The 23,472-nt window shown below is 37.7% G+C and overlaps 1 long non-coding RNA gene across 1 annotated transcript in view; it reads left to right on the top strand.

The window, feature by feature from the left end:
• The window catches only part of LOC148213699 (uncharacterized), a 49,655-nt gene extending 29,318 nt beyond the window's left edge, over positions 1-20,337 (top strand). Inside the window, exons 3-4 of the long non-coding RNA XR_015794061.1 lie at positions 19,005-19,058; positions 20,167-20,337. This is a non-coding gene — a long non-coding RNA (uncharacterized LOC148213699). The remainder of the gene's footprint in view (positions 1-19,004; positions 19,059-20,166) is intronic.
• Positions 20,338-23,472: the final 3,135 nt, after the last annotated feature.

Below are 23,472 nucleotides of genomic sequence, written 5' to 3'. Positions count from 1 at the left end.
AAGTAATCTATTTACCTACATACTTATTAGTGTATTTTTTTATGAATTAGTCCACATCACCAGAGGGATTCAGTATTACTCTGGAAAGGGAAGAGGCAAGGGAGGGGTCTAAACTGTGAAATCACTAGAAATGAAGTGCAAAATAATTATAATAGTTAATGTATTTTGTATGTTATGATTAAGCTCAACATAATGATAAAATATACTTTTATTTTATTTATTTATACATAGACTTATCCCTGCCCATCTCCCCACAGTGGGGGACTCTGGGCAGTTTACATCAAATTAAAACAAATACATACATAATTAAAGTTTATAAAAAGACAAACACATCTACACAAATGGAAAGAAGAGAAAAAAATCCAAGAGGCCGATGGAAGCCACACTAGGCCTCTAGGGGGCTAGCCAACCCCATTTCTGACAACCTCCCTCGCCGCCCCAGACCAGATGGCAGAGCCAGGTCTTAAAATCCCTCCAAAAGGCCGGGAGTGAGGGGGCCTGTTTCACCTCTGGGGGCAAGATATTCCAAAGGGCGGGGGCTACAGCAGAGAAGGCCCGCCTTCTGGACCCCGCTAGTCGGAGTTCTTTTGCCGATGGGGTCCAGAGCATGCCCTCTCTGTGAGATCGGGTGGGACAGGTTGAAATCATGGGGCGAGGCGGTGCCTCAGGTAGCCTGGCCCCATGCCATGTAGGGCTTTAAAGGTGATAACCAACACCTTGAATTGGACCCGGAAGCAAACTGGTACCCAATGCAGCTCACAGAGCAAAGGTGTTATATAGGTCCTTCTTTGGACCCCAAAAATAGCTCGCACGGCTGCATTCTGGACCAGCTGAAGCTTCCTGATACTTTTCAAGGGTAGCCCCAAGTAGAGCGCATTGCAGTAGTCTGTCTATTTAGTCAATATTCCTAACATTGCTAAGTGAATTAACATTGTAATATATCTGGAGGCCAGTATTACAGCTCATGCCAAAGGTAATAAAATAACTGTTCTTGATTAATTGTAATTCAAAAAATTTCACACTGGAGATCCCCTTTGGAAATGGTTGAAGAATGGCTTTTTTCTTGAACGTTTGTGATTTGCTGTATAAATACTACATTATTTGTTGTTATTAATAACCAAGCTGGGTGGGATTTCTGATAGTAATAAGTCCCAAAGGATTTGGAGGGCACCAGTTTGGGAAAAGCTTCCTCAATCCATGAAAATGATGAACCAAATTCATTCAGACATAAGGGGTCTATATTTTCTATTTCATATGCTGGCACATGTTTTAGCAATATGAATCAACTGTAATCTCACATCTGTAGATACAATTTTAACATGTTTGAGGACATGAATCCATTAATGGGGCTTTATTGGAGATTTCAGTTCTTTAGTCGGTGTTTGAAATATCCCAGAAATGTCCATTTAAAAAATATTCTTGAGCTTTTGATAAAGATATGTTATAGCTTTTAATTCTGTCATGGATTCCCTCGAATAAGAATGCATCTCAGCCTCTTAACCAATATAGCGCTCTGGTTTGTGTAAATGTGGCTTGTGTGTGTGTGTGTGTGAGAGAGAGAGAGAGAGAGAGAGAAATTGGAATGTCTATGGCAGGCAAACTAGGGAAGCATTTTTTTTAGTGTGATATATTGAATGAGAGAATTAGTAATGTGAAATCCAAGCCACTTCTACTTGGAAGAAAAGTCCCACTAAGCTCTATAGGATTGAAGTGTCTGTAAGAGTGTAACCTAAATCTTTTCTACTGGAGCTTCAAAATGCTTATTTTTGCTGGACCATGCCCTTATTTAATGTTTTATTTATACTAATAATGTCAATAGTTAATTGGTAAAATATTTTGAAATGCTTTAATAGACTTAACTAGACCTTAAACAGAGATTCCTTTTTTTATTGACTTCTACTTTATTTTAAGAAGCACCCTAATTTGATTGAGCAATGTGCAATGGAAGATTTAAAGGATGGGAGATGCTTTGTAAAAGTATTTTCCACAGGCGTGCCTTGCACTGCAGCCTGTGTCCCTGAAACACCTTGGCTCAGCTGGAGGAGCCGTGGGTGTGGTGACTATTTCCTGGCACAGGGGAGGATTTCAGGAAAGCCTTGGCTGTGCTTTCTCCACCCAGATAGGTTCTTGACCCCAATTTACAAGTGACCGAGGCTTTGTGTGTCTGTATAAAACTGATGTGATCCTCAAAGTAAACCAACCCTCAATACTCTTCTTGTAAAGTTTGCCCTCCTTAAAATATAAATGAATATCCTAGTGTTCCTAAGGATATCCACAGCTTCTTGGGTATCAGTGGCATTTAGATTGGAGGGTTTTCTCTCATTTCTCTCCTTACATTGAAACAGGCTTATAACCTTTCACGTTCCTGTTATTTGTGGTATCTGTTATACAAGATAATGCCGGGGCACTGTTTCTAACAAAAAAGTTACCAAAGAAATTAAGGTGCAAACAACTGTGCAATCAAGTACAATAGTCCTTCACCCACTGTACAAACACATCCTTTCTGACTAAAATGCCAAGCAACAGGCACTTGAGTGTCTAATAAATACTTGCTGAGCTATACATGTGAAATATCCGTGAGACATTCAAGTATCTGAGATAGATGCTAGCAGTATAATTCTCAGAAGAGATTCTTTCGAAAACGGTCATTGCTGCTAAAATGACAATACAGTTGGTTTCTTTCCAGAATGGCTTTTTAGCTTTGGCAAAACTATTCATTTCCTGTTTTTATTTTTAAAAGAAGCATGAATAGGCAATATTGCAACTCAAAACATATTTTATTAGGGATTGCCAGAGCTTGATCTGAAGACACTGCTTGTTGCTATAAACAGTTCAGTGCCATCTGATATCATGTGAGCCAGAGTCTTCTCATTCAGTAATCTCCTTGGACTGTCTCTGTGCATGTGAAAGAGTATAAATTCTCTAAATGAAATGTTTTTAAATGTATCTAAAATATACCTTTGAACACATACAGGCAGACCTTTCTGAAACATAGGATCTATATATGTATGTATGTATTTATTTATTTACAAGTATTTATATACTACCCACCTCTCAAAACTCTAGGTGGTTTATAATATATTTCTCTTCGTCTTCTTTTTTTAGATCAATCTTTTAGAAAAAAGGGTAGCAACAACATTGCTGGCTACCGTTTCCCTCCCCCCACCTCTAATTCTGGGAATCGAGAACGAAGTACTGATTTTTGTATTTCACGAAAAAGGAGTGTTCTTAATAAAGATGGAGAAACAAGTGATTGGATTTAGTAAAAGTCTGAATCTGGAATCTATCTATCTATCTATCTAGAATATATAGAAACTAGATGACATTGAACTACATAACGTATCAACTGTTTTAGAGCTGACAGTTTCACCAGTTTCAACCCTAATATGAGTATTCTCTCTCTCATTCTCTGTCTCGTGTGTGCGTGTGTGTGTGCACGAGCTCAGAATACTGATCTTACTGGTGAAACTGTCAGCTCTAAAACAGTTGATACATTTTGTAGTTCAATGTCATCTAGTTTCTATCTAGCATCCACACGTACTTATGAGTAACACATTCTCCATGATTTAGGTTAAGTAAAGATAACATGAAGCACTCCATATGCTGAACTAAGTTCCCATCAATATTAGTCAACAGTTCAACAACATATAGAGGGCCATACATTCCCCATCCTTGATTAGGATAACATGTGAGATAAACCACTTGATGAATATTATTAGTAAGTTGGGAACCAAGTCCTAAGATGTAGCCTGAGGTGAACTGAGATGTCAGTCATGACGATGACGTAACAAAATGTTCAAAAATGTGCATGAACCTTAAGTTGTCAGGAAGCATATCTGGAATGGTTCAGAATAGTAGGCGAAAATATGAGAAAGGCAAGAAATAGTAACATTAAGCATGTTGCAACAGCTATAGCAAGGGTTGCAGAAGTAATTTTTCAGTTAACACAATTAACTGATGAATCACCTTTTCACAAATAGAGAAAGAGGGAAGAATCTTGCAGGTCAACTGTAGGCTTATTGTTCATCTTTTGTAATATCTTCTGGAGTTGAATGCAAGGGAAACACCCTCCTTCTCTCAAAACACTGAGACTAAGGTAATTCAGTGAAGCTGTTTAGAAAGAGACTTCTTCACATAGTACATAATTAACTTATGGAATTTGTCACCACAAGAAGTGGGGAAAGCCACAGACTTGGATGCCTTTAAAACAGGATTGGATAAATTACTGGAGGATAGATCTATCAAAAGCTAATATTCCTGAGACTTAGTTTTACCTCCGAATCGGGGATATCATCCTCCAAATACAAGATGTGGGGGTGGGGGGGGAGCAATAGGAGAAGATAGGTTTCCATTTCATGCTTGTAAGCATCTCAGAGGCATCTGTTTGATCATTCTGAGAAATAAAATGCTGGACTCAGATGGGTCTTGCTTTGACCCAGCAGGACTATTCTTAGCACAATTATGCAGTTTTTCCTTGTGCTTCCAGTGGTAGGGTTTGCAAATTTTGCTTGAGGTAATGTGTAGCATAGAGATGAATGTGCATTCATGACAAGTAATCTAACAAAGCATTAAGGCAGGGTTTCTCAAACTGGTGCCCTTTAGATATGATGGACAATAACCCTCATAGCTTCAGCTGGCATGAAGAGTTGCAGCCTAACTGATCTGGAGGGTATCAGGCTAAGGAAGTTGTATTAAAGCTAAAATCAGCAAGCATCCTGTGATGTAAGGAGTCCAGATATTTTTGTTTATATGGCGTGTTGAACTAGTCCCAACTGCATATAATTACAAATACATGTGCTTCCTTGGTTATCTTGTTTAGTCTATATTAATTTACATCTATACGGCACCACACAAGTCTAAGAAACTTGGGATTCCAACTACTTTTGGAATTGTTGGACAGTGTGCTCTTTCTTTTAGTTTTATTTCCATGCTTACTGTATTATATAAGCATATTCTACTTTTGGAGGGAGAAAAAGGAACCCTCAAATATTTCTCTGAAGGAAAAAGAATATCTGATCCTGTTGCCATTGAAAGTAGTTATAAAAATCCATTGGTACTCAATTGGTTTGATGCAGATTTAATTTCCCATCAGTCTTAAGCTACTGTTATATTGGAATTGTTCAAAGAGCTAGTAAAGTCCTCACAGCCTCTATAACATTTTACTAAACTCATAATGAAAACGATCTGCAACAACATAGACTTTGTGAGGTAGGGCTAGCAATGGTATCCAGATACTACACTTTGGGTAGGGTTATCAAATCCGGGATGCAAAAATGCAGATGACCACTAGATGACAGCCAGGAATTGCAGAAAAATCTGTCTTTGCTGCCATCTAGTGGTTGCCTGGATTTTTGCTATCCAGATCTGGTAGGCTTATTTTTGTATGTTGAGGATCAAGTCAATGCAGTATATATCTCTGCTTAGTCAGTCTTTCATGTGGAAGGAATACTCCCTAAGGCTGCACTTGAATCCCAATGATTCTTTGGTACGTGGTTTATTTGGTCCTTGAAACAAGCTTGTGGGAACTTTCACCATCCAAAGGAAGGTTGCTCAATCTTTCTCTATAACCCTCACTGGCAGACCATGAAAACTGTTTTTTTATTTATTTTTATTTATATTTCAAATTTGTCACTGCCCATCCCACTGTACAGCAACTCTGGGCAGTTTACAATAAAAATAATAAATATTAATTAAAATAGAATAAATATTAATTAAAATACAATTAAAATACAAGATTCCTCTATAAAAATAAATAAAGAGCTTCCAAGGAACTGATGTTAACTATTAGACTCGGGGAGCATCTTCAAGGCGCCAGCCACCCCCAAGGGTGGCTATATCCCTTCTTGCCCCACACAAGTTGTCAGAGCCAGGTCTTCAGCCCTTTCTGGAAGGCTGGGAGAGTGAGGGCCTGCCTCACCTCTGGGGGAAGAGCGTTCTAGAGGGCAGGGCAACGGCAGAGAAGGCTTATGCATTTTGATTTGGAGCATCGCTTATAGGGTCCTCCATTCTTTATAATTCTATCACCCTGTGTTACTAGCTATACTCAATGTACTTAAGCCTTCAAGGTTGATATTCTTATTAAATCAAATTTCACCACCGTTGTTAAACATTTACCAGCACCCCACTGCCTTGCGATGTTAATTTTTTTCTGCAGAGAACATTTGTCATAAGAGTTAGTAAAGTACCTGACTAGGACAGCAGTGCTGTGGATTTATTTTTTTCATTTCATGGTTTATAAAGGAAAGCAAAAGAAACCTATCTTTTCACTCTGCATTAAAAACATCACAGTGAAACAAATGCATGCCTCAGTTATCTGATGGATATAACTTCTAATGGAGGAAATATTTACTTTTTTTTTTTTTAAAGGCACTTGGCTCCTTAAAAACTAGAAAGATCATTGTGGAATAACTTTGGGTGGACTTCAGTTTAGTTCCCCTTTTTACCTGAATAGTTGTCCTGTGGCTCAGATATTTGTATTGAGTGACAAAGTGTTGCTTCAAAATATTCTGTTTTCTAAATATTCAAATTACCAGGGCCAACCAGCTACATGTAAAGCAATATAGAAACATTAAAACCCCCTCCCACTGCAAAGTCCTATAATTCCTATAAAGATACAGAACAAGTAATTATATTTTTATTTTTCTCTCAGGGATTTATCGTGAGGAATCATTATGAGGAAAAGTGTCCACCTACATCCAGTGGTGTTGCTCACTGAGGACAGGGGTGTGATTCTCAGGAGGTACAAAAGGTTCATAAAATGAAATATCCTTACATATTAACTGTGTGAGGTATTTCTCATGCTGATAGAGGACTAGCAGTTATCGAACCAATAAACAGATGGAAACGGTTACTTCTTCTGAAAAGGGTTAAAATCTGACCGCATCAATAAGAGTTTTGCTACCATAAACTGCCTATATATAGGTGTCTCATTTGAAAGCAAAGCTTTCTTGTGTTACAACTTTTATCTTCCTTTTACTAATTATAGAGCTGTTGGATTAGATTAGCTGTTTCCAGCTAATGGACGGAAGTCTGATATTAATTTGCAATATGGGAACACACTGAAAGGAAAGGAGACCCCTAGGTGCCATACAAAGAGGGCTTCAGTCAACATTTCTTGCCCTTTATAGTAAGAAACTTGTTAAATAACAATATTTTGAAGTAATTTAGTCCAAATGGATTTTGAAATTTGGAAAAGGTTCCGTCGGTTTGATTTAGGTTAACAGTTGCTTAGTTAGAATGGAATGAATTAAATTTATGGTATTATCAATCCAGTTATTAAATGGAGTCAATTTAACTAGGTTGCCATCCTCTACCAAAAGATCTAAACTTACCGGCAAGAAAATTTTAATCATAGGCAATTAATTTATTTATTTTATTGGCAGTTTAGTAGCTTGTGATACATGGTATAGGGAAAACTTCCCCCCACTCCACTATCTAATGTAGCAATCCCTGACCTAAGTATTTTCATTCAATGTTTTCAGACCCCTGAACGACTCTCTGGGGGTGCAGCGTTCCTAATTCCACTTTCCAAAGCTCAGATAAAATGAATAGTTGGAAGAAATAATACTAGCTATTGACAGAACTATCTATGAATATCTGTCTGAAACAATGAATATACGAAGTTTTTCTAATTAGAAACAAAATACATCAATGGTCTAGCAGCTATATCAATTTCAAAGAAGGCATTGACATGCCATGGAGTGTAATCTTGACCATCTTAAGCAGTTAGGTTTCATTTTAAAAAAGCAAACAAAATAAGCCTAATAGTTATGGACAAAAGTTCTGAAAACATTCTTCTTAATATACTTTTGTTACTAACAGAGGCCTTTTCTGGCATGGATCCTTTGTCATGGAATGGTTTTTCTGAAATTGTCATGTTACTTTTTAAATTTTTCCCAGCCTCTTTAATTCCCCCAGTTTTTTTTTTTTAATAAGCTGTGCCTGTTTATTACTTTTTCCACTTCATATGTACATACCTAAGTCTGTGGATTCTACAATGCCTGCTCTTAAGATCTGCAGGACAGGCCCTTTGGAAGATGTACCTGCGGCTTCTGGAAGAGCCCCTCCTTGGCACTGCTGTCTGGTCTGTTCCTTGCTGTCTGTCCATTTAAAAAAATCTGTCAAAATACAACTCTTGTACCCGTCTTTCACCTGCTGGCTAATTTTAGTCTTGATTTTAACTTTTTTTTCTTTTGGTAATATTTTAATAAATGTTGCCACATTGCATAATCATTTGAGTAAGAAGCAAGGATATAAATCAAACAAACAAATAAATAAATATTTAATGGTTTTAAGTTTTAAAAGATTTGTATTGTTCATGTTCTGCTATCTATCTCTCTGTGATGATCATCTATATATTGTGTGCATGTGTATTATTAAAGAAATTTGTAAAAGAATAAAAACAATACATATTTTGAAAGAGGAAAGTAAGAAAAGTAATAAGCAAGTGAAAAAAAAGTGCAAATAAAGAAATGGGAAAGGAAAGGAAAGGAAAGGAAAGGAAAGGAAAGGAAAGGAAAGGAAAGGAAAGGAAAGGAAAGGAAAGGAAAGGCTTCCAGTCTTCTTAACAGCAGTTATAAGTACATTTATATTATAAATATAACCCCTCTAAGGTTATGACATAATTTCCTTCTTTCCATAATCTACTCTTTCTAATCATCAAATTCATAAATCCCAAGTTCTTTTTTTTTTTCCAGCAAAAGTCCATAAGGGGTTTCCAGTCACTAATAAATGTAGTTATTGTCCTTTCTCTAATCAAATAAGTCAATTTTGCCATCCCTGCTAATTCTGCCATCTTTACCAACCTATGCTCTGTTGTGGGTATTTCAGAGTCTTTCCATTTTTGTCCATATAATAATCTTGCAGCAGTTATCATACGTAAAAACAATCTTCCACAACTCTTTTCTAATTGCTATCCATGAGTCCCAACAATAAGAGTTCTGGTTCAATTGAATATAAATGTTTACAATTCTTTGTATTAGTATGTGTTTTTGAACCCAAAAATTTCTGGCTTTTTAGAAGTCCACCAGGCGTGATAAAAAGACCCTTCACGTTTTCCACATTTCCAACATAAATTTGAAGTACAGGTAGTCCTCAACTTATGATGGCAATTGGAACCGGAATTTCTGTTGCTAAGCGATGAGATTGTAAAGTATGACCGCATCGCTTAGCAACAGCAATCCCTGCAGCCCCAGTTGCCATTGTTAACCAAATCCCATGGTTGTTAAGTGAGGCAACTTCCTGCCGGTTTCCCACAGCCAAAGTCAGTGGGGAAGCCGGCAGGAAGTTGCAAGTCCTGGGCCAGCAGGCAGGTAAATGGCTGCTGCTGGGTGGGGGAGGAAGCAAGGAGGTGTGTGGGGGAGGTGCAGCAAGGGTTGGGGAGGGTGCACAGGGGTGTGACACAGGTCAGGGAGAGTGTGTGAGTGTGCGAGGAGGTGTGCGAGACATGCAACACAGGTAGGGGAAGGTATGCGAAGGTGGAGGTATGCAAAGTGACCGGCATGGGACTAGTGCAGAGGGGCTGGGAGAGGGTGCCTGGGTGGGGGAGACTTACCCCAGTCACTTGCGACCTTCCCTGCTGGCTTCCCCATTGATTTTCTGGGGAAGCCGGCAAGGAAGGTTGCAAATGGCAATCACATGATTACCAGGTGCTGCAACTAGTTGTAAATGTGAACAGGTTGCCAAGCACCTAGATCACAATCGTGTGACTGCAGGGGTGCTGGGACGGCTGGAACTCCGAAGACTGGTCATAACTACCATTTGTTCAACAGTGTCGTAACTTTGAACAGTTGCCGAACAAATGGTCATACATCGAGGACTACCTGTATCTGTATATATTCTAGATAATTTTTCTGGAGTCATGTTCCAATGATACATCATTTTATAAAAGTTCTCTTTTAATTATAACATAATGTAAATTTCAGTCCTTTGGTCACATATTTTCCTATTGTTCCATCAGTATATTAAGTCCAAAGTTCTTAGCCCATTTTATCATATAGTCTTTCACTTGTTCTCTGTGACTTTTGACTATCAGACAGTATAGAAATGTAACTGACTCAAGCTAATCCCGTTCCAGTGATGTCTGATCCAATTTATTTTTACTTCAACTAGAGTTTCAGTCTGAGTTTTTCCTGCTTTCTTGCCTTCTGCAGTCTAAATTCTTATACACAGTCTTCTGAAAGTTGCTAAACCCAGCCAACCGAAAATCTGCAAATGGTACATGCTTATATTTCTAAAGAAAGCCTCTGTCCACCCCCAGTATTGACAAATCCAGTAAATCATACCTGGGGGAAAAAAATGGCAAGGCCTTTTAGCAGTGCAGAAGATGACTTACAGGTATCTGTTGCAGTTTTCCATAATATAGTACAGAGCTATTGAACAGGAGGCCCCTTAAAGGAGGAGATAAGACCAAATGGACACACTTGTCAGTAAATATTTGTCATCCAGAATCTGGAATGTGAACCCATTATCTATCAATACTGAATTCACATAATCTCTTGTAGTTTCTGGAAGTCTCTTGGTGAGGCAACATGGACAGCCCTAACTTACAATTGTGTCTAGGGGAAAATAATATTCTTTGCCCTTATTATCTTCTCCTGTCCCTCTTTCCTGCCCCCTTTACTAGCCACTATAGATTTATTACCTTACAGAACTGGCAGATGATGTTTTTATAGCCACTAATGAGGTCCCAGCAGTTTTTAACAATAACAGGACATTATTTCTTCCAAGATAAATTATGTGTTTCTCTCCCCCAGTATTCATCTTACCAACAGTTTTGATGAATTTTTAGAAGGCTGAAATACACTTTACTATCTCAAACTCCCATGACTTATTTTATTGTATCAGTCATATAATACAAGGTCTTGTTAAATTGTAATGTTTTCACCATTAACTTTCACACATTACCATCTGTAGTGCTTTCAGCTGGCATTTTCCAGAACGCATATCCAGTAGTACATAAATAGACTAGGATGTTAATAATACCAATTGACTACTTGAATATTCTGCTTTCTGTCCAAAGCTCAGAGATCTTTTTAAAAATAGTTATCAGATTACTACTTAATTTCAGCAATAAAACTTCATAATGTGGCTTCAGGCCATATACTGGATCATATATGTGAAGACTTGAGCACATCCTACTCATAATAGTGATTACATTGTTTTTCCTGATATTGGTCCAAATGTTTAGTTCTATACTGTAAAATGGATTCTGGTAGACCAAAGTACCCCATTTGTTCTTAATGGACCACTTGATCTTGATTTGATTAACACATGTGGTACCATTAATCCTACTTCCTGAAATTCAGGTTAGTTTTGTTGTTGTTTAGTCGTTAAGTCGTGTCCGACTCTTCGTGACCCCATGAACCATATTGCGCCAGGCCTTCCTGTCCTTCACTGCCTCCCTGAGTTTGCTCAGTTTCATGCTCATTGCTTCAGTGATGCTATCTAACCATCTCATCCTCTGCCGTCCTCTTCTCCTTTTGCCTTCAATCTTTCCCAGCATCAGTTTTAAAGGGATCTATTTCAGACTAAGTCTATATCTCACCTGTAATGATTAAAGCATGGGAAAAAGAAAAAAGGAGGTTGTTCCTAAATACAAACTACACTATGGCATCCAAATATTTATGGGGGGCTGGGGGATGGCAAAGAAATCTAGAAACTATTCTGTATGGAATAATGGGTTGATTTGATTTGATTAGCAAAGAAAACTTAATGTTTTAAGTGCTATCTGATCTATAGACTGAAAGGTATGGATAATTTGACACATGATGACTCTTAGCAATCTCATGTAAGCCATGCTGATTTGATTTACATATTGTTAAAGTGAACAGTTAAAGACACATTCTGGAACCAGATCATAAAACTCACTAGAATATTACTTTGCATCTCTGGATGCAAAAGTAACATTGTTAGGCTATTTAAAAAAGACACAGAAATCATATTAAGCATATTGCCAGTGGGTAAAGCTGCAGTATGTGAGTGAGTCAAATATTTTGGAACAATATCAAAAAATACAGCCAAAAGCGTTGGGGAGGGGATGTGCATTTAAATCGATACACTCAGGAAGAATGTATGAAAAAAGGCTTTAAAAAGTTAAATTCAATAGTGGAATTTAAAAAACTGCATTAAAGTTATTAATATGCAAATACTCATTATCTTTTTGGTCTTTTAATTCATATACTAAGAGCTGAAGAACTGAGAGATTAGAATACGTTCTAATTCCCATGTGCTTCTATATTTCAGTTCTGCTTAGTACACGTAACTGTGCTGAGAGAGAGAAAGCAAAAGAGAGAGAATTCATAGCACAAATCTAGCATGCTAAGAATGTATGTTGAATGGATCATGGGTGTAACATCTGGCATGTGGTAAAGCAGGCATTTAATTGCTTCAGTATGCATTTGGCTTTCAGTTCAACTCACATTTACCAAGTTTTGACAGCTTTGGAATGGCACAACAAAGCTCAATTCAGTTGCAAGCTGGGTGTGCACAGAGAGCAATTACATTACTACTCCAAAATGTGTCAAACTGCATGGAACTCCTCCTACAACATATCCAGCACACCATTTTGTTATAGGAAATGGATCTTTAAAACAAGACTGAAACAGTTAAATGAATTAGGAGCAAGAGAGTTGCAATTAACTGCATTTCATAATATTTTAAATTTTAGACTAATGGGTGTTATACTGTAATATAGACATAAATGACACTAGGTAATTTGATTAAAATGTTGAGGTAGTTCAGTGGGTTAAATAAATGTGTAACCTTGCAGAAAACCTTAGTATTTTTGTGTTCAGAGCATATTTGGAGAGAAAGGGTTGCCTTGGCTAAATGAATTTTTTTTTTTAATTGAAGCATTGCAGACTTCCTTCCTCTGTCATGTTTGCACAGCAATTTCAGTTCTTTCCAATCTTTGCAGAAACTAAAGGCACAGCTGAAACGCTGCTCTCCTTTTTCTTTTTCTTTTGGTTTCTAGGTTAACTTCTATCAGTATATTTCATTGCTGACTAATTTGTGACGATCTTCCTCTGATAAACACAGATTTTCCATTCTTTATTCCCATGGCAGATTTGATGCTGGATGTAAGAGAAAGTGTGATAGGGCAGTGAGGAAAAACAGACCTTCCCATTCATTCCACTAGTTTACAACAGACAGTAGATTTCACTGTGCTTTATCCTGCATTCTTTAAAGACAAATTGTTTTCAGCCAAGAGTTTAATAATAAAAGGAACAGACATGACATTTCTAGGGAAGTTGTCTCTGACCCTACAATCAAACGTCCACACAACATACTAATATTTTGATTTCCTAATGGGAGACAATGGATAGTTTTAACAATTTTCCTCCCACTCCTTCCTTCTTTATTGAACTGGAACAGGGTGCCCTTTGAATGAATACCCTTGTTCTTGATAAGCTCATGTCCCCATATTCATCTGTTATTTCCTGTCTTTATCAGCTGTCTGTTCAGAGTAGTCACTGCCACTGATGCCATCCACTATGCCACGCTATAGCTTAGATGATGGCATTCAGCACAGAGCGTTACCTTTCCGCTCTGCTGTGGCACTGGGTATTGTGCAACCCTTCAGTTCCTTTTTCCATGTTCTGCAGCCCTCCTAAACTAAACACATATATCTCTATCCTAAAGAGACAATTAGAAAAGACATTAGCAAATTGCATTTCTCTACTAGCATCTGGCTGAAAATTCATGATTGCACTGTTGATCCCTCTTTCTCCACATAGAAATGGAAGCCAATGAAATGGGGGGCGGGGGGGCGGGAGCATTGTGTCATGATACACTTTTTCTTGTATTTGAGAAAAATGGAACCACTCTGTCTGTATGTCATATAAAAGTCGGAACTTTGGATTATCTGAAAATGAGGCTCTGTTATTATATAGAAAAAGCAAGGGGGTAGATACTAGCCAAATAAAGTAGGGCTGCTAATGCTTTGAAAAATAATGAATCAACTCTTTAAAGCAGCACACCTTCCTTTTATGCTCATGTGGGAGCCTGAAAATAAGAGAGGCTGCTTTAGTCAATGTGCTTGCGTGAGGTCCAGAACACTTATCTGAATCATTTTCTAAGTATGTACAGTCCTAGTATAAATGTATAATATTAGGGCTATCCAGTTCCGAAGGGGAAAAAATGACTGAGAGAGTGAAGGGATGCTCACGTCACATCTGTTGGCAATTTCATAAAGTTGTATCTTTTCCTTGGCTAGCACAGCTGCCTCTGCGCAATCCCAGGAAAACCTGTGTTTCATTTATGGAGGTGCCGACAGGTGTGACGTATATGCCCATCTGTGCTCCAAATCACCTTTTCCTCTCCAAATCTGAATTGCTGCACAGACCTGTAGAATATACTTTTTTCCCTAATGTGTTAGATTTATTTATATTTGTTGTTTTCAGATGAATTGTTTTCAGTTCAAATTGTTGGGGTTACTGAGAACTGTGTTATTTTGTCCCCTAGCTATGTTTAAAAATGGGAAAGTTAGAGTAATTATGAAAGTATCAAACTCATTTATCTAATAATGTAAATGCCTCTGTGCGTGTATCTCTGTGTGTATCTTAGAGGCATTCTATACACATACAGAATGCCTTTGTCACATATGATCAGCTTCCAAACCTTAACTGGTGACAATGTGGAAATGTAAGGATTAAAAACAGATGGTTAGAATGAGCTGTCAATGAAGCAGAGATTCCAAGATGTCTCATTTATTTCATGAGACATGCAATGTGGTGTGATCACATGATAACTCCAAGAAATGCCACAAAGCATAAGTCTCCTTGCAAGGAGTGTGCAGGGTAGGATTTGTGGGGAAAAAAATGTTATCACTATTGCGGTTTGGGAGTTATGGTGAGTTCAAAGGGAAAACACAAAGAATTACTATAGAGGATGAATAAAGAATGGCATTGTAAGGAACTGGATGTGAAAGCAATTCTGTTGGGGACTAATGCTAATGTTCAGTCTATGTGTTACAAGGTGTGTATTGCAAGCATATCTTGCTCTTCATTTTCAAAGTATCTACTCATATTGTTCCCATGGAAAAACATATTCATCTAGATGAAATCCAAAAACTCTGAAGAATACAAGGCCACTTATCTCTGGTCTAAGTTCTCAGTAGGACATTTGAGTCATTTTTATCCTTCAAGCAATTGATAGAGCTGTTTTTTAGGAATAACAAAAGTACCTCATAAACTCTTAGACAGTGCTTTAAAATCTAGTTGAAAATTGCCTTCATGTATATTGCTTATTATTGTATTGTATAATACAGTATATTGCTTCTGCTGACTCCCACATTTTAAATTATAAGACTACATTGTACTTGGTAGTTGCAGATTCCTACATACAACAAAATATCTGTTTGACATCACTTAGCTGACCTTGACTGATAGCAAAAAAACTAAGCAGGGCCATGCCTGGTTAGTGCTAGGATGGGAGACCTCTAAGAAAGCCTAACTGTGGGTTAGATTGGAAGGCGGAACCAAGCATCCTGCTAAAAGGCAAATTTGTCCAGGCTTCCACACCTTGGTGCCCCCTGCTTAGGTTTGATAACAAATCCTTTCTTCCCCAGCCAGTGGACCCATTGGCCTTGCTGACTGGAGGCAACAGGGTTTTCAGTCCAGTGCATCTGAAAGTGCCAGGTGGGGGGGCGGGGGCAGACTAAAGGCACACGATGACATAGCCGCCCTGCTGAAATAAACCGAGGCAGTGGTTGAACGATGCTCAGAAGGAGAGCTCGTATATGTGATCTCGAATTGCTTGAATAAATAATGAACAGTTGAGTCCAGATGAACTAAGCCTGTTGCAGACCTGCAACTGCATATAACATGATTTGTTGTTTTAAAAGGAAAACCACAGAATTTAACAACCAAACAGGAACGGTCATATCATGGTGATCGTAATATACATATGTGAATATATATCTGGGGTGTTAGGTCATACCATGATCAAATCCTTTGTGAGCTTTAAAAGGTTATTAGTGACAAAAGTAAATTTCTGACTGCTGTTGCTGTTTAAGTCTCCTGTATTTACAGATCCGTATTTCATAAAACTGAAGCGAGTTCTATTTTGATTTACAGTAGACCACACCTAAACTCAGTGGGATATTGTTTCCATGTTAGAAGACTGTTCCAAGTAATAGTTTAGTTGTCCAGTGGATGCTTAACGGATCAGCAAAATTACAAATGATACCTTATTCCTGGCTGATTCTGATAAAATGTTATTCTTGCACAAACATGCTTGATCTTCCAGTTTCATGGCCTCTCTTGTGGATTAATGAATGGATATGTGTGTGTGTGTTCCTTTAACCCACTCCCACAGTCATCCATTTAAACATATCCAGAGAGTCATGTATACTTTCTGATTATATTGTTCAGCTTTAATCAGATAAGTTCTGACAATGGTGCAACAGGACTGAAACTGAGTTTATTCACTGATGGGGCAAACATGTCTTCTAAGAGAAAATTCACCTGCCTTTAGGAAATTAATTCATCTCATAATGACATCATTTACCTAGCTGTTCATTCTTGTTTCTGCTGGCAAAGCACTCTGGCATCCGCGTCAGGACTACGCCTATCACTTCATTATATTGCACCTTTTGTTATTGTTAATTTGACCTTCTTGCATCTGACTGATTACTAGCACTTTTCCTTCTGCCTGGAAGGGTGGAGTGACTTCTTTATTTCCTTTACCGCCTCCCTCTTCTTCTTCTCCCCATCAAGTCCTGAAGCACGGTCACCCTGCTGGGAAGAAAGGGACAGGATGATTTAAGAGCCAAAATATAGTTTTGCATGATTCACTTGAGACATAAGTAAATAATGAAACTGGGCAAAACTTTTGAAGGAAGGGTTTTGCTGCAGGCTAAAAATCAGTTGCACATGGTTTTACTTTGTACTTTGGATAGAACTTTTTAAATGTGTGAGGATGGTTTTTGCAAAGGGTCTGAGGCAAAGGCTTTAAAAAATACTGGATGAGAAAAACAAAGTTATTCTAATAATTATTTTGAACATTTAGGTGATACTTTCTGAAACATTTGATGAATATTCAGATTAGACAACATTAAATACAGTTTATAAGATTATGGATATTCAGATTAAATACCATTAAATACTTCACGTGTACTTAAAAATTTTCCACTTACATCAAAATGAAATTATAATTTGCTGGTGACTTTTGGAGAGACTCAGACCTTCCCTGAACCCTCCGATGTTAGAGTCACTTGGTCAGCTAATGACTAAGGTGGGAAACAATCAGGAAGTAATTGGATAGCCTTAGGCAAGACTCCACCTCTCAGCTGTTGCTGTCCACCTATATAAAGGATTTGTAATAATACTGATGGGTGTTACAAGGCTACACTATTCCTACAGGAGCATCCGGCTTATTGCCTTAAACAGTCATGCAAACTTACTCAATGCCTTTGTTCTGACTGCTTATTCTACCACAGAGGAGAACTCCAGCAGAGTCCATTTGCTGTTGCTGTCAGTTTAAATGGTTAGATGGATCAAATTATTGCATGCAAAAATAAATGAAATCTGTGCTGGGTTTCGTTTCTTGCTGTAGTGCTCAGCCAAACATATAAGGTAACACTGGAACGCTGTTAAGAAGGCCCTAAGGTGATAGGACTGGCTGTGGGCAATAAGTGGAGAAACGAGGAGAGATGGATAAAGGAAGTACATGAGATTTGCATTTTCTGCTTTTATGTTCGTTGGCAGTAGAAATTTCATTTCCATATGCAATTAAAAGAGGCAAAAAATCCATCTTCTGAAAAGAGGTTTTTATTATATTGAAATGTTATTACTACAGTGCCATGCAAAATACTGCATTAATACAGTTTAATGCAATTGTGCTTCAGGAAGGAAAACGTCTAGAAATGAAATCTAGGTGTAGGAAATACAGTACATATCTATGAAAACTGATAGGAAAAGCTTCCTGTTTAGAAAGAGTACAGCCTTGCTTGTGCTTATTAGCGGGAGGCCAAAGAGAATGGGATGATATATCAGGCCAATGGCTGGAACCTGGAGCAAGGAAAAAGAATTAAAGGAGCAACTCCCTTTTGTGAGCAGTTCCAGCAAATGCTTCAGTAGGTGGAATGTGCAATGTTTATACCAAGCATATTTCAAAATATTAAGAAAACATAGAGACTCTGATTCTAAGCTGCTATTAAAGGCTCTTTTCTTCTTTTTCTATTGCCTTCATCTCATTTTAAAGATGCCTTCAGATCCACTACAAAACTACTCTCCACAGGACTGATGGCACTGGGCAATGGTGCAATGTGCCACCGGCTGAGAAAACAAATTTGAGAAAGAGAGCGTATGCTGGAGTTAATAAACCTGAATCAAACAGAAATCCCTGCAGCTCGGCTCCGTTGACTTACCTCCTGTTCTCTGAGTCCCCTGGAGAATTATGGTGCTGTAGCATAGAAGCCATTGGATCTGGAATAAAGGAAGGTTGCGTAAAAAAGAGAGTGAGGAAGAGAGATGTACAATGCTCCACTTCTGATTTATAAAAACAATGAAAGCCAGAAACATAACAAAATGGAACAGAACTGATACTGTGTAGAGAGGGAGGGGAACCAAGCCTATAATATTCCTTGTGTGCAGCTGCAAGCTATATATCTATTAATGTCCCATCTGGACCGGAAGCAGAGGTATAAATATAGCCGCCGTTACTCACTGTAGTTGAAAAGATGAAATGAAAGAAAATATAAAATGTCAGAGAAACACGGAATTAGAATTCAGCCACCCAAGCTTCTGAAGTTTTTTTTTGTTTTTTGTTTTTAAGTAAAAGTCTTTCCTCTTCCATAGTATTTTTATCTGTTTTCATCCATAATAGTCAGAGCCTGGGTGGTTAGTTAGAACTAACTTTCATCAACACTGTAGGATATTTAAAGGTCACATTTTCAAGATGATCTTTATTGATGTAGAGAATGTTATAATCTTGTGCAAAACCAAGGGAATTAATTTGGATAGAATAATAATTTTTAAAACTGAATCTCCCTTCTCTTGCAGAGTAACATCACGATTAGAGTGAAACCTAAAACTGATATTATGATTCAAGGGGCAGTAAGTATCAATTACATGTCTGCTAGATTCAAGCCCATAAAATGTTATATGCAGATTATATTGGGTTATATTCCAGTTCTCATAAGATTGATTGCTAACTGGTCAAAATGAATAGCATAAATATATCGATTGCTGTTTCAAAAGACAAAAACAGAAAACAGGATCCTTAACCATGAAAGTTTATGCTGAACTGGCTAGATAAACTTTTACCAGCCAGAGGTTTTTATTTTTGTTTAAGCTCCCAACATATAGAGAGGAAAATAAACGAGGGAGGATTCTTAAGGCATATAGTCTACCCACATCCCCACCACATTAAATGTTCAGATTACCATGTATCATGGTCAAACAGTAGTCCTAAAATTAGTTTGAGAGAAAAAAACGCATCTGTACAAAATAATTTTATAATTTTGTTATATAATTTTTATTGTACAAATAAAGAGGTAAAGCATTTGGACCTCAGATATAATTTCTGAACACTAACATCTATTGGACACAACGCAGAAGTGAAAAGAGTACGCTGTGTTCAGGGCGCAAACTTTTGTTCCACAGCTTCTTTTCTGCAAGAGGCTGCTAATGTGCCTAAAATCTTTAATTCTCTCTCTCTTGAAGTGATAAGAGGCCAGCAACTGCTACAGCCTGAACAATTGCATCACTAGCAGAACAGAAGCTTTTACATCTTGAAGTAATCACTGAATTTTATAACAGAAATTCATGTTTTTACAGTTTATGAGACTAACAAGCATAGTACGGTGAAGATAATAGATCGGCTGTTCTCAGATTTCATTCTTACCATTTAACACGCCAAAGGCAATAGCACCCTCTAAAGTCCATTTTAGACAAAATGTTATCTTAGGATATTTTTATTTTTGGCTAATAGAATGGCTAAGTCCAGCTACCATATATCATTCTAATTATAGCCAACTACTAGCGGTTTAAGAATATTAATTAAGACAGAGTAATGTGTCAGAAATGATCAGAGTGTTGGATATTTAACTAGGAATTTTTCTCAAAAAAATTCTAACTGTACAGTTGAAATGCTAAGTAGCTATAGAGAATTGTTTATATCTCCTCAAAATAAAAATCATTTTTGTATGTGTCTATTTTACAGGATCTCAGAAAGAAATATATTGCAATTTGATCGACATGGAACCTTGGGTAATAAACATAGTTCTTAAATAGGTTGCTGACACGTGAATCACTCGTGGAAGAATAAGAAAAGAATAAATGATTACTGTATATCACTAAGCTTTCTCCTTTTCTTTATATTCCTATTCTTTTCTATATCACTTTGGAAAATCCTACATCTGTGTTTCTATGCTTCCTCTCCTGAATCACAGCTAGAACCGTATTTCATGTCTCATAACCAAAAAGTTTTATTTTTCAAGTCAAAACATGTAAGACTTGATCTCAAACAAACCTATCATCTATCTTTGTAACTGTCCCTGGCACATGTGATGTCATTGTGGCCTGTATCAGATGCTTATGAGAAAAAAAGCAGTGAATCTTCTATTATAGCAACAATTTCCTCTAAGAATAGGTAGTTCTGCTGAACTTATCAGAAGTGACTGAATGATCTAGTTGGCGAGGGAGGGGGAAACCTCTGGATCAGGGTAACATACATGCCCCAGCATCCTGAAATCACGCTGCCAAAATTGGACTTTTGCAGGCAAAAAGGTTGATTTTCAACAGTGTAATTTTGGTGTGTTTGGGGGAGTTACAGTCACTTCTAGTGACTTCATAGCATCACTGGATAGCCATATATGGTCCTTCTAAGGTCAGGAGGTCGAGTTGCAGCCTTCAACCCCTCAGATATTTCCCACCCCTGATTTAGTAGCACAAGCACATGAAGTAGAAATGCAACAGAATTATCTTTCCCCTGGAACCCAGTAAATAATTCAAACCCTCTATCAAAATCATTATCCGTGATAGGTTTTGGTCATCTAGGTTGCGATTTTACACACACTTATCTCAGAATATGGCCCTTTGAAGCTGCCATGTATAGGATAGTCCCTGGCATTATGGCATAACTTCACTTGTCTCAAGCAGACAAATATGCTTCAGCTCTAAACTCTTATTAATTTAAAATTCAGACCTAGCAATCCACAGCCTCTGAGCTGCCTCTGTCCACACAGAGCCCTGTCCTGTTTACTATGATGAGTTAGCTGGCCGTAAGTAGCAAGACCTTTATTGTTGGTAGGACTCAGAACTAGCAGCAGTTCATAAGAGATAGTTTCATATCACATTGGCTGGTTTTTAAATTTAATCATTTAGGGTTTTAGAAAGTAAGCAGTGTCTTAGAATAGAACAAAATATAGCCAGGAAGATATTGTGTTCAAAGCCTACCTTCTGGCTACCATATTTTGCATCAGTTATAGATTTTAGTCACTCTTCAAGGGCAGACCCACATACTGTATTGCCCAGTAATGAAATCTACATGTGACGAAGGTGCTTAATTATGTCCACCCCTATCATTTCAAACCCTGGGTGTCACAATGAAAAAGACCCATTTCTACCTATTCACCCATAATAGCACTGGGAGACATTTTGTGCTTTGTGTTTAAGTGTTTTATTTGTCTATAATATTGCAGATTAAGGCTAACATTTTCTGGGGGTAAGATTAATTAAAACTAATTTTAGTTACTTCTGAACCATCGTCCAAAGCATTGCACTGCATGGGAGAATTACTGAAAATAAGAGGCTCAGAAATAGAACTATTCCAAACTCATTATCCTTTTCAGAAATACATTTTGTAACTGACCTTTCAGTCTTTTAAAGAATGACCTTCTCGCTGAGTGTCACTGAGAAAGAAAGAAATCATCGCAGACATTGAGATATTTGATCATGTTTGCTGTTTCTCTTTCTCTTTGTCCTAATGCATCATTTCTACTAATATGTCATTTTTTTCATTAAACTTTACTCTTGAAATAACAATAATAAAAATCACTCTGCTAACTGAATGTGAACTTAGTTCTTTGTTTCATGAGAAAATTCAGTACTGAAGAAAGAGATTATATGGCCTCACTGCCTACGCTGTTGAGGTCTTTGCTATTTTTGTTTTATTCCGGTTCCTTTTTTCCTTCAGCTTGCATTTTTGTTAGCTCAGCCTCAGCAGTAAATTCACATACACTTATAAAAAAAGGCAAAACTGCAGCTGCTGTTCTTTTATACTGTAGAATTTAGAAAATAGAAGCTCCCAAGCAATCAGTGGAAGATCATCCCTTATTTGTTATAATTTACCATTCACTGCCTATTTCCTTCTTTTCTAACTTGGTACTTTCCAGTTGTGCTAGGAAGGGGATTACAACTCCTGGAATTCCTTGGGACCTGCAGTTCCAATAATTGAAGGACACCATTTTCTAGGATCCCCCCCCCCCCCTTTGTATAATACAGCTCAGGGTTTCTCAACTGTGACATTTTACATTTATGAAAAAGTGCCTGGCCACTCAACCCATTAGAGCACAACAACACAAGCTATGAAAAGGATAACACTGCCATACATCAGAAACATCTCAGAAAGAACAGAGATTACAACCACATGGCATCACCGTAGCACACAAACCAACTAAAGGCCTCTAAACATCTTAAGTAAACCAAAAGACCCAGTAGTCCAAGAAGAAAAAACAGGAGTCATTTACAACATACAGTGTGAGACTGTAACAGCCACTATGTAGGACAGACAGGCAGAAGGCTAGCAGAGCACATCCATGAACACCAACTAGCAGTCAGAAGACATGTTGAAGACTTCTTAATCTCAAAACACATGGACAGATTCCACCATAGTTTCAACTGGGAAAGTGTCAGCATCTTAGACCAAGCTAAATCCAAAAACTCGAGGGAATTCCTGGAAGCTTGTTATTCAGACAAGTCAGCCATCAACAGGCACATAGAGATAAACAACATTTCTACATCATTCAAAAGAGACAATAAAAAAGAAACAAAAAAACCAGAACGCCCCTGTGCCAGCAATCAACACCTAGATAAGCAGGGATTAACACCAGGATTAACACCAAACAAATAATCAAGCAGTAAACAGCAGCCTAATCTAGGAACTACCAACAAACAAAACAACACCCCCTCCAACACTGGCAAGGCAAGCTACTGTATATAAACAGAGAACAAAGCTCACTCCATTCTAGCACTGAAGATGTTACCTAGTTGGGTAATGAAATGCCTGCAAGAAAACAACCAAGCTCAGAGAACCCCAAGGACTCCACATTGTCACCCTGAGCTACATATATTCTCTTCTATGACTACATTGGTTGTTTTTTATTCAAGAGTTGTGTGTGAGTGGGGAGCTGCAGAAATCAATCAATCAATCAATCAATCAATCAAATAAATAAATAAATAAATAAATAAATAAATAAATGTTCTATTTCTGTCCTGAGATATGCCCTAAATATATCGTAACAGTAGG

Source organism: Python bivittatus, unplaced genomic scaffold, assembly GCF_059951505.1.
Source record: "Python bivittatus isolate LINGU-HERP-01145 unplaced genomic scaffold, Pbiv_v1 ctg000840_np1212, whole genome shotgun sequence".
Classification (NCBI taxonomy): domain Eukaryota; kingdom Metazoa; phylum Chordata; class Lepidosauria; order Squamata; family Pythonidae; genus Python; species Python bivittatus.
This window is presented reverse-complemented; position numbering and strand designations above follow the sequence as displayed.